We start from the raw sequence: 9,103 nt of genomic DNA, 5'->3' as shown, positions 1-9,103 counted from the left end.
ATGATTCTGGGACACTGCAACCATCATAAATATGAGTCAATTGTCAAGCGCCTGAATTTTCATTAAGGACCATGGGGATGCTGCAATAGTCATAAGTGTGAAAAATGGTCATAAATCACTTTTTTCAGTGCTGTTGTAATTTTGAATGGTGACTAAATGAACTGTTGTAACTTGATGACTACTTGTATGCAACAGAAGGACTTCTGAATACGTAGAGTTAGCAGGACTCACATATACCCACAATGGAAGAATGAATGGCAAAATTAATGGAGTTGGCAGAGATGGTGAAATTGACTGCTTTGATTAAAGAAAAGACTTTATCCAGCCTCATTTCTATTTGAAAACAGTCTTGGATTTTTGTTTGAAAGAAATGAAATTTTAACTTTAGGGTTTGATGATTACATTTGGATTTATTTATTTATTTATTTTATTTAATTTTTATACCGCCCTTCTCCAACAGGACTCAGGGCGGTGAACAGCCGAGATGAAACATAACATATAAAATTTAAAAAACAGTTTAAAAGACATTAAATCATTTCGGCCCTCAATTTAAAACAACCCAGTTAAAACCAATTTCAAATTAAAACCAAAAGGATGGGATCAAGCCAGCCCGGCCAGATGAAATAGATGTGTTTTCAGCGCCCGACGAAAAGTCCGGAGGTCTGGTATCATGCGTATCTCTGGGGGTAGGTCGTTCCAGATGGCAGGTGCCGCCACAGAGAAGGCTCTCCCCCTGGGGGTCGCCAGCCGACATTGTCTGGCTGACAGCACCCTGAGAAGGCCCTCTCTGTGCGAGCGAACTGGCTGGAGGGAGGCTATTGACGGCAGAAGGTGGCCTCGTAGATACCCCGGCCCTAAGCCATAGACCGCCTTAAAGGTGGTCACCAACAACTTGAAGCGCACCCGGAAGACCACCGGAAGCCAGTGCAGCTCGTGCAGGAGTGGTGTCACATGGGAGCACCCCATCGCTCCCATAATCCCCCGTGCGGCCACATTCTGGACCAACTGGAGCCTCCGGATGCACCCAAAGGGAAGCCCCATGTAGAAAGCATTGCAGTAGTCCAGGCGGGAAGTGATGAGTGCCCGAGTGACCATGCATAGGGAGTCCCAATCCAGAAAGGGACGCAACTGGTGTAAGAGGCGGACCTGATAAAAAGCCCCCCTGGCCACGGCCGTCATATGCTCTTCTAAAGACAGCCGTGCATCCAGGAGGATGCCCAAGTTGCGAGCCCTCTCAGTGGAGGCCAGTGATTCGCCCCCAATAACCAGCGATGGCACCAGCTGGCTATATTGGGACGCCGGAAGCCACAGCCACTTGGTCTTGGAAGGGTTGAGTCAGAGCCTGTTTCTCCCCATCCAGGCCCACATGGCCTCCAGGCACCAGGACATCACTTCAAGGGCATCGTTGGGGTGGCCTGGGGTGGAGATGTACAGCTGAGTGTCATCAGCGTACTGATGGAACTCCACCCCAAAGCCACGGATGATCTCACCCAGCGGCTTTACATAAATGTTGAACAGAAGGGGCGAGAGGACCGACCCTTGCGGCACCCCACAAACAAGGTGCCTCGGGGTCGACCGCTGCCCCCCTGCCAACACAGATTGCGACCGGTCAGAGATGTAGGAGGAAAACCACTGCAAAACAGTGCCCCCCACCCCCAACCCCTCCAACCGGTGCAACATGATACCATGGTCGATGGTATCAAAAGCCGCTAAGAGATCTAACAGGACCAGGATAGAGGAACAACCCCTATCCTGAGTCCTCCAGAGATCATCCACCAATGCGACCAATGCCGTTTCCGTGCTGTGCCCAGGCCTGAAGCCGGACTGGAGCGAATCTAGATAGACAGCTTCATCCAGGTACTGTGGAAGCTGCTGGGCCACCACACTCTCAACAACCTTCGCAATCAAACCAAGGTTGGAGACTGGACGATAGTTAGCCAAAACAGCCGGATCCAGAGAGGGCTTCTTGAGGAGCGGCGTCACCACTGCTTCTTTCAAGGTGGCCGGTAGGACACCCTCGCTCAAAGAAGCGTTAATAATCCTCTGGAGCCAGCCTCGTGTAACCTCCCGGGAAGCCAGCACCAACCAGGAGGGACACGGGTCCAATAAACATGTGGTCGCGTTCAGCCATCCCAGAATACTGTCCACGTCCTCGGGAGCCACAGGATCAAACTCCTCCCAGATAACACTCTCAAGACCTGCCTCAATCATCCCGTCTGGACTTACCCAGTCAGAAGCCAGGCCTTCTCAAATCTGAGCGATCTTGTCATACAGATACTGCACAAAATCCTCAGCTCGACCCTGCAAGGGATCATCCTGCGCTCCCAGGTGGAGGAGGGAGCGGGTCACCCTAAACAGGGCGGCTGGGCGATTATCTGATCATGCAATAAGGACAGCAAAATAGCTAGATTTTGCCGCTTTTATCGCCACTAGGTAGGTCTTAATATGAGACCTCAGCAGTGTTCGGTCAGATTCGGAATGGCTGGTCTTCCAACCGCTCTCCAGGCATCTTTTCCGGTGCTTCATCTCCCTATTTATAATGATAGCAGTCATGTTTCTTATGATTTATTCTAGTTCAAAGGGTCATTGATTTTTGGATTTTTATCCGTACTACAAAAAGTTAGAAATTAGAGTTTTTTTCCCCTTTCAGTTTGCATGTCCCAATTTTGTCGTATTTTTCCCTCTTTTTTAACTCTTTTCTTTTTTTCTATTTTTTTGAAATTTAATACTTTTTTTAAAAAAGGACAATTAACACATTTCATCCACAGCTATAAACCATTATAAAATGCAAGATACTTAAATTATGTATTTGAATATTTCTAGAAAGAATGGTGGATTAAGGGGTAATATTTCAATAGCAATAGTCACGAGTGAATAAAGTGCTATGTTTACTGTTCATTCATTCAATTACCATATCATTCATCAAAAGAGTTGAAATCGATTTATACCAAACAGGGCATAGAAAATATTTAAAAATACTGATTTTGTGTTCCCAGAAAATTCACCCTTCAGCGCTAAGCCTCAGAAATGGAGGTAGACAAATTTCAATATTATATTGTACAATTTTTCTGGGGAAAATACATATTATTTACATCTATGCATTCTTATCTAACAACAATAACAATTTTATTTCCTGAAATAAACCTGAATTTAGGGCAACTTTTCCCCACATAACATAAACTACACAGTATGAAATTGCTTACCTTATTGTTAAAGAATTTAATAATAATTTTAAGTCAATTTTAATGTAAAATTAAATTAATTTCAAATATTTTTTTTTCCAATAATAGTAATTGTGTCAGCAATTTTTGTTCAGGCCAACAACATGCAAATTGCAACATGCAATTACAATGGTCTGTTCCAGGGATGAAATCTAAAAATTTTCCCTACCAGTTCTGTGGACATGATTTAATTGGTGGGCGTGGCTTGGTGATCAGGTGACTGGGTGGGCATGGCCAATAATAATAAATAATAAAAATAGTAAACGAAGTACATAAAACAATAAAAGATACCAAAAACCAACTATCACAATTTACACACAACACAATACAACTGACTCACACACAATGTAAAAGCAGCTGCACTTGATGTAAATTGGCCCCTGCAACAAGCTGGAATCTCACACAGCCACAAAAAGCTCAAAAACCAACTTTCACACTTTTTCCACACAAAATGCCACATACAGCTTTGTGAGACTTGTGTGTTTGTGTAGTTAGAGTGAAAACTACAGAAACACACCAAATCTCAGGAAGCTGCACAAATATTTTATTTTATTTATATGTTTAGATAAAAGCAGCTAAATTTAAAACTTCCTTAACTTTAAATTGCTATGTTTTTTTTAAAAAATAAAACTCCTAAAAAAACCCCAATTAACTATTTTTTTAAGCTCCCCCCCCCCAAAAAAAACCCAGTTACCCAATTGAAGGCATAAGGCAGGCAGATTAAGTTGCTCACCGATTGGATTGATTGCAGGCAGGCAGATTCAGCTGCTAGCTGATGCAATGGATTGCAGCAGCCGAAGCAAGGCAGGAAAAGCGAGCAAGCCCGAAAGAAGCAGCAAGAGGCCAAGCAGGCAAGTGGGCGACTGGGAGATTGGGTGAGCATGGGCGGGGGGGGCAGGGATTTTTGCTACCGGTTCTCCGAAATATTCACCTCCATCGCTAATGGATCAGACGATCCTGTCCGAACCAGGAGCATTTCACCCCTGGTCTGTTCAGAAACTATGAAACACTCAAGGAACAGTTTGGAAAATGTCACCCATCTGAAAATTCTTCAATTATGCATGATAAACCAGCCAACTTTCCAGTTTACAGTAAAGCTGTTATCAAGAATCTGAACAAGTTCCCACCCAATGAACTGTAAGAAAAATTGGGCTCTAAAGTATAAGTAATCCGGTTGCTGAAATGTTGGTAACCTTATTTCTTACCCTTTCAATGAATCTTGTTACAGAAGACTCTGTGGAAATGTTAACTGAAAAGGCTACCTAGAGCCTGACAGCAGTAGCCTTGTTAGCAAAAGCCTATGTCATTCATAAATAAGAAAAGAACATGGGAAGGTTTTTTTTGAAAACCCAATATTCTTGTTCTTCTTCATGCTGCTGATCAGTCCATGCTTTTCATTGTACTGAGATTCACAGTGTAACAGAATATTTGATCATCTTCTACCTACTGTGTTTTCCTGAAAATAAGCCCTAGCCTGATTTTTATGCATGTGCCTAATATAAGCCCTACCCCCAAAATAAGCTCAAGTTAAGGCCCTGCCCACTCCATCCCACTGTCTGGTTTTATGAGGTGGTCATGGCGCATGCATAAAAATCAAGCTGGAGTGGGGGTGGAGCTACCCCACATGCCCTGAAAACACTTACCTTAGGACCACCGCAGCCAGGCCTCCCATGCCCCGACACCTGTTGCATTGTTGCCTGACTTCTTCTGCGGATGCTTGCGGGCGCTTGTGGTTGGATGCCATGTGGAGCATTGTGCCAGTGCCACCATTCCAAAGCCGGATGCCACATGATGCTTCGCATCAGTGCCGCCGCTCGTGGCAGGATGCCACATGGCTCATCATGCCAGTGTGGCTGCTCATGCGCACAATGGTGTTACATGCCACATGGCTTGTTGTGAGTGGCAGCACTGGCATGACATGCCACACAGTCTCCTGCCACAAACAGTGGCACCAGCACGATGAGCCATACAGCATCCTGCTGCAAGCAGTGACACCGGTACAATGTGCCACATGGCATCTGGGCCATTGTAAACCGCCCTGGTCTCTGGAGAAGGGCAGCATATAAATCAAATTTAAAAAAAAAAAAAGGAGCCACAAGCGGCCACAGAAGAATTTGAGTGGCAGCATGACAGTTGTCAGGGCATGGGAGGCCTGGCTGTGATGGTCCTAAGTTAAGTGGGTAAGACATCCGCCGAAAATAAGACCTAGTGCCTCTTTTGGTGGGAAAAAATAAGAACAGGTCTTATTTTCAGGGAAACATGGAATAAAATACCTATCAGGTTTGTCTGGATTTTTACACTCCTGAAGGAGTTATGAAGAAAATAGTATTGTTTCATAACAATTACTAGTCTCACAGGGAAAGATCAGAGAGCCAGCTCTTCCATTCAGAAGAAGTTAATATAACCCATCTTCTCTCTTCATTATTCAGTCCTGATTTTTGTTTTATTGTTCTCTTCTGTTCTGTTTTATTGTTCTCATTCTGTTGAGTTACACATACACTTCTCAGCAATTCCTTGAAAATTGGGGGAGGTTTCTGATTCTGCTCAGCATTTATAAAATTCAAAGACATGACCTCTGAGTGTCTTTAGAACAATAATGTCACCTATCAATTGTGGTCAGCACTTCAATCTTAAAGAGGGGAATTCCTTGAACTTTTGTTGTCTCATTATGATCAGTTTCTTTATTGCTATGGTTATTATGATATAACTACATGCCCAGAGTAAAGTTTAGTTACTATTTATAAATAAAATATCATCTACATTTCTAATTCTTAAGGTTCTTATAAGCAGAATGTTATTTAATGATTTTGCTTATCACATACAGCATTTGTTGCTTGTATTTTTACAGGCATAATGACATGATTACATGAATTTTGTGTGAATCTTTACATATTTTAGTTCAGACATAAGTGTTTATAGCATGTTGAATCAAAACTCAGTGAAGATTGTTGGTGTGTTTCCCAGCAATTTTTATTAACGTTTAAACAATTTAATTTATGGGCTGTTTGTAGGGTTGAAAAAGAGCTACTTTTAAAAGCCAGCAGAATTATGTAGAATAATACCTGAAAAGAGCAGTGTTCAGATTCAGGAAATTAAAGACTGGTTTGTTTGCTATCTGTTACAAATTGTCAAAAATATCATTAAGACACATTGAGACAGGAATAAATAAAAATTGGTTCATGACTATCCAGAAATTTTGGCAGGCAAAATGAGAGCTCCTGATCTGAGCTGTCAACTTTGTAGTAAATTTCACATCCATTCCCTAACACAGGACTACTATCAGATAGTTGAAGAAGTGAATACAAATGTATTTACCAATATCTTTTAGCTTCCTTAAAATAGATTTCTTTCCTCCACTCTGTCTTCATTTTTAACTCACTATCATATTTCTTAGGATTCGTGTTTTAATTTTGTTAGCATTTTTGGGGAAGATTATTGTCAGGCAATAAATAGTATTGCTTAACTGCTAAGGAAATTTATTTTTATGATATTTTTTCATTTCATTTCAATTCATTCATTCATTCATTCATTCATTCATTCATTCATTCATTCATTCATTCAATTTCCATAACCATCCATTTGGCTCTGGATGAGCCAAATTAAAAATGCATTACAATTAATAATACTAAAAACTTTTTAAAATAATAAAAAATTAAACATCCAGATTAAATGCACAGGGGAGCCACATACATGGCCAGTTTGCAATACAGCATCTTCAGCACTCCAGCCAGGGGTGGGTTCTACTTACCTTTACTACTGGTTTGCAGTGATAAGCCTCCCACCGGTTTTACTGCCGGTTCTATAAAACCGGTGCAAACCAGGGGCAACCCACCACTGACTCTAGCACATAGGAACATAGGTTTTTAGGGCCTTGCAATAGGCTAACAGGATTGAGGCCATTCTAATCTCCAAAGGGAGGATGTTCCATAGAGCAGGGGCCATTGCGGAAATATACCTGCAGAAAAAGGAATATACCACCTTTTTCTGGAGGCTCTGTAATATTTTGGGGTGTGTGTGTGTGTGTAGAGCAGGGGTGGGTTCTACTTACCTTTACTACCAGTTCGCAGCAGGACTGTACGCACGTGCTTGCTTCGCTTGTGCACGCATGCATGCGCTTTTCTGTGCATGCGCAGAAGCATTTTGATGACGCCGGTTTTATTACCGATTCTATAGAACTGGTGCGAACCAGGGGCAACCCACCACTAGTATAGAGTATTGTTTTGGCTGCCCATCTCTATATAATTCTACAGCTTCCATGGTGGCAACATGTCTTCAACTGAAAAAAAACTAAACCAAAGTTGATTGGTCTGAGCTTTGACATAAGTGTAAGGGCTTGTTATAGCAATGTAATTGTTAAAGCTACAACAGTGTAACTTTAGCACTTCCTTTCTTTTTATTCTATCAGGCCAGCAGAACAAAAAACTCCCCTTTTTTCTGTTTGCATTAGAAAAAAATATTGCTGCATACTTATTTGCATGCAATTTGTTGTGCCTTATTGGCTGGCAGAAATGTTATTTGTTATTTTCATGTATTGCTTGCTACTAATTTCCAAGTGATTAATTCAGAAACATAAAATAGAGTCATAAACATTTTCCCCTTGTTTCCTTCCATCTTTTAAGTGTACAAATTTGTTCTTCTCTTTCTGCTAATTAACACCTGGTAAATACAGTACAAAAATACGTATCCATTAATATTTCTAATATTGCTTGTTTCATTATTGTTTCTGAAATAACATCGGTAATTGAATGTATGGAGAATATTCTGGACACACAGGTATTGAAGTGTTAATTACAATTTTTCTTTGTTGTATTTCCTCAAGCGTTGCATTTACAGTTCATTAATTGCTTCCCTTTCTAGGTCTGTCCTTGCCACAGAAGAGACATGTATGACTGTTTCTTAGGAAGCCCTGCACTAGAATTATAAACCCTACATTTATAACAGAATAACAGAGTTGGAAAGGATCTTGGAGGTCTTCTAATCTAACCCAATCCCCTGCTCAAGCAGGAGACCCTATACAATTTCAGACAAGTGCTTGTCCAATTTCTTCTTAAAAATCTTTAGTGATAGAGCACCCACAGCTTCTGAAGCCAAGCCATTCCATTGATTAATTGTTCTGTCAGGAAATTTCTTCTTATTTCTAGATTGGTTCTCCCCAATATATTTTCTATATACATTTTTTATAACAAAGAACATTTTCAGTGGAGGAGGAAGCTACTTCAATCCTCATGGTTAACTTGTCAGGCACTTTATAGCATATGTAAAACTTCAATGCATTTTATATTCAGTTTGAAATTTTCAGGGGATCAACATATTACAGTTTGTCCTCAGTTAGCAACTACCTAATTTGGTGGCCATTCACAGTTAGCAAGATGGTGAAAAAGTAATCTTATTATCAATCCTTGCATTCAAAACATTTGCAGGTCTATAAAATAAGGAAACCTGAAGTAAGATCATAAGCACAGTTGTGGTTTCACTTTGCAACCACTTCACTTAATGACTGACTTAATTGCCAGTCCCGATTATGATTTCAAAATGAGGACTGCCTGCATTTACATTCATACATACAGACAGAAACTGTATTACTAAACCTTGATCATTAAGTTTCAGTTTAACAACTGAAGTTTAACTATTTACATTTACCCTAACTCCATGGCTTCAACACATATTATTTATTTATTCATTGGGGTTTTTTATACCACCTCAACCATGTGACTCTCATGAATGTGTATGTAAAGCAATTATAATAAAATACATATAAATTTAAAAATAATACCAAGAAACAAATGTAAACTAACATGGAACAATACATAACTCCTTTTTTATGATCCTGTAATCCCTTAATTTGGGGTAGAGTGCATGTTAACATAAAATATCAATGGCAT

This window comes from Pituophis catenifer, unplaced genomic scaffold (genome assembly GCF_029215685.1).
Source record: "Pituophis catenifer annectens isolate HBS135680 unplaced genomic scaffold, rPitCat1.0.hap2 SCAF_4, whole genome shotgun sequence".
Taxonomy (NCBI): Eukaryota; Metazoa; Chordata; class Lepidosauria; order Squamata; family Colubridae; genus Pituophis; species Pituophis catenifer.
The sequence above is the reverse complement of the archived record's forward strand: the minus strand, read 5'-3'. Positions refer to the sequence as shown.